The 3,417-nt window shown below is 57.9% G+C and overlaps 1 protein-coding gene across 1 annotated transcript in view; it reads right to left on the bottom strand.

Moving 5' to 3' along the window:
* The window catches only part of LLGL2 (lethal giant larvae homolog 2 (Drosophila)), a 27,732-nt gene extending 26,741 nt beyond the window's left edge, over window positions 1-991 (bottom strand). The window contains exon 1 of the mRNA XM_010856501.1: window positions 735-991. The gene's annotated coding sequence lies outside the window, so the exon portion shown is untranslated. The remainder of the gene's footprint in view (window positions 1-734) is intronic.
* Window positions 992-3,417: the final 2,426 nt, after the last annotated feature.

The following is a 3,417-nucleotide window of genomic DNA, read 5'->3' as shown; positions in this document are numbered from 1 at the left end:
CCCGGGGAAGACGTGCGGGGGTGGGGGGGGGTGGGCAGCCCTACCTGGGAAGGGAGGATGGACGCTCCATCCACCCAGCTGCCCCTCGGGGCCCCAGCTGTCTACTAGCACTGAAACACACTTTTGTGAGTTAGAACAAGGTGTACCCGAACCTCATCCTGGGTGTTCACCTTCCAGAGGACTCCTTGGAAGATGAGTGGAATATCCCCACTTGGCAGACAAGGAAAGGAAGACCACAGAGGCTGGGCAACTCATCAAATCACTGGGAAGGGATGGACAGAATGCAGATTGCCCCCAGGAGTGGTGGATTCCCAACTCTTGGGGCTCTGGGAGGCAGCCAAGGAGGTATACGACAGGACAGAGGATGCCTGGTTACAGCCCCAGGATCAAAGGCACAGATGGATGTAGACACACTCCCACATGCCTTCAGCTCGGGGCCAACCAGGCAGCGGCATGGCCGCCAGCGCGCTGTGGCTGGGCCGGGCTGGGTGGCCTTGCCGGCCCCTGTCACTCACTCCACCGTGGGCTGGGACACCCGTGGCCTCGGGGGACGGAGTCAGGACCTCAGTAGGTACATACTGCATGTGCTCCTCACTCCAACCCACCCTTCAGAGGAGCTCCCAATACAGAAGCACCGCTCAAGACGAGGCCTAAAAAGAGCCTTCCCATCTCGAAGGAGGACAGCTCTGGGACGGGCTGGACTCAGCTCCAGGCAAAGCCTCGGCTCCACTCACCCCAGACAAGCAGGTTCTTTGCGGAGAAGCTTCAGGAACCTGGGCCTGCCTGGAGCTTCCGGGGGTGGAACAGATGCTATCGACTCAACCGAGTCCTGAGCGGGAGAAAAAGACGTCAGGGAAAAAGCCCAGGGCTGGGGACGCAGAGCTAGGTGGCCCTCAGGCAGTTCCTGGAGGCCGAGAGCGCTGGTCTGCTGTGAGCAGTGGGCGCAGCGCCAAACTCCAGGGCCTGGCACGGAGCAAACCCCGTCCTAGGACTTCGCGTACAAGATCCTCTGACAGCCAGACGAGATCCTCTAGCTCGCCAAGCTTACACCCTGGCAGGGGGGTGTGGTGACTCACAGGTACACTAAATCAGTCGGCGGGCTGGTTTCAGGTAGAGATCAGAGCCTCCAGGAAAATAGGGGAAGACGCTTCGATGGAGGGACCAGGGTGGTCAGCAGGACCCGGTCAACCTTCCCGGGTCTGGGTCTCTGTGTCTGCCGTTCCTTCTGCCTGGGACGCTTTTCCTCCAGATGCTCTAGCACCTCCCACCCTCGCCTCCTCCCCCGTGGAGCTCGCTGAATAATGAATGGAGGTGACAATATCTCCACCCCGTCCTGGATGGCGGGAAGCAGTCAGCCATGGGAGGATTCGGGGCAGGGCGTGTCAGCCAGCCAGAACAAGCTTGCGTGTGCCTGCGGGGGCCGGGCACAGGCAACAGGAGGGATGCCATGGGTCGAAAGGGGGTCCTGGTGGGCCACAGCAAACAGCTTCAGTTTGTGCCCACTGGGAACTCCCTGACAGTCCTGGGCAAGGGCCTGACAGGGTCCGCCCTCTCCTCCCCAACTGTGTTCCCCTCTGCTTGGCCCTCTGACCATCTATCTGCTAGGCACCCCAACATGAGTCCCATTCACTCTGGTTTCCATGCTTTTGTCTTCACGATTCTCTCTGAAATAACCTTCTTGCCCCTCAGGCAGCATATTAAAAAAATCACCTTCCGTACAGCACAGGGAACTCTGCTCAATGTCATGGGGCAGCCTGGCTGGGAGAGGAGTTTTGGGGAAAATGGATACATGTATCTGTACGACTGAGTCCCATCGCTGTTCACCTGAAACTATCACAAGGTTGTTAATCAGCTACCCCCCAATATAAAAGAAAAATTTTTTTTTAAATCGCCTTCTGAAAGCATCTGTATTTGAACCCATCTTGACCATGCTCGCTCACTGTGCTCCCTCAGCGCTGGACCGCACCTTAGGCTCAAATGATGTCTAAAACCACCGGGGACTCAGGCGCCCATTGAGCTCCATGGATGCCCTCCCCCACCTTGTCATGCTGGTCGTTAAGCTACTAGGAAAAATCAGAGGCCACCTAAGCGGCCAAAAGCAGGGGACGGGTGAGGGGTGCTCAGCCCCACGACGGGAGGCAGACGGTCACAAAAAGGGCAGGAGATGATGGCTGTGGAAACATGTGTCCAGTGTATCCGGGAGTTGGGAAGAATCTACTGAAAATATTTACATAAGTTGACAACACACTGGAGGGGTTATAGGATTACCAGTGATGTTTTTCCTCCTTTCTGATTATCTACCTCCCAGGAAGGGCGATAAGAAGATCACACGGAGTGGGGGCCCAGGCAGCGGTCAGGTGTGAGGACAACCCTGTGCTCACAGCAGGCACTCGGTCCTGTTGGGGGACAATTGCCCCTGCCGCCTCCCATCCCCCCGCCACTCTGGACCCCGAATTGAGAGCAGAGGCAGGGAGCAGACAGGTGGGTGGAACCAGCTGTGTGACCTCAGGCTTCAGGGGCCCAGGCCTGGGGTGAAAGGATGTTACTACTTTGCGGGCCATGATCAAGGGTGGGGGCGGCCGTGAGCTTTAGCAGGAAGGCCTGGGAGGGGACTGGCGAGCTCTCAGGTGCTGCATACATTAATGCCGCTTCTCCTGCAAGGGAGGTGGGAGAGGAAGTCGGGGCTACTCTAAGCTAAGGAGCCCCCTGCCACATCTGATGCAAAGAAGAAAGTCACTCAGTCGTGTCCAACTCTTTGCAACCCATGGATTGTAGCCTGTCAGGCTCCTGTATCCACGGAACTCTCCAAGGAAGAATACTGGAGTAGGTTGCCATGCCCTTCTCCAGGGGATATTCCCAACCCAGGAATCGAACCCAGGTCTCCTGCATTGCAGGCAGATTCTTTACCAACTCACTGGGGATGGAAGAGCTCTAAGGGTCCTGGCTTCCTGCATTGGGGGAGCTACCTGGCTAGAGCATGATCCCTGGCGGGGGCGTGGTGGGGAGCAGCTTCCTGAGAAGAAACACCTTCTCCATCCCCTGAACTTTCTGAAGACTGCCCAATAGAACTTTCTGAAGGCTCCCAAGAGGAGCCTGGTGGGCTACAGTCCATGGGTGGCAAAGAGTCAGAAACGACTGAGTGACTAACACCTTCTTCTTGGCATCAGACGTGGGGGGCGCCTTAGCATTTAGGGGCCTCGACTTCTCCCACATCCCTCATGGTAGAAGCAGCTCTGAAGCGTACGGCGCTCGGTCTCCAATCCTGCCCACCACACCCTCTGTCTGTCACCGACCCACCTGTGGGCCACCCTCCCTGCTCTGCCCAGCTCTCTGGCCGCTCGAGGGTGGCCGCTCAGGGCTTAGGGTCTGCCGGGCCACGAGGCTTGCCGACCCGGGGCTCATTTGTACTCCCTCTGC

The sequence above is a fragment of the Bison bison genome, unplaced genomic scaffold (assembly GCF_000754665.1).
Source record: "Bison bison bison isolate TAMUID 2011002044 unplaced genomic scaffold, Bison_UMD1.0 scf7180017864371, whole genome shotgun sequence".
Classification (NCBI taxonomy): domain Eukaryota; kingdom Metazoa; phylum Chordata; class Mammalia; order Artiodactyla; family Bovidae; genus Bison; species Bison bison.
Note: the sequence above shows the minus strand (reverse complement) of the source record. Positions and strands in the feature narration are given on the sequence as shown.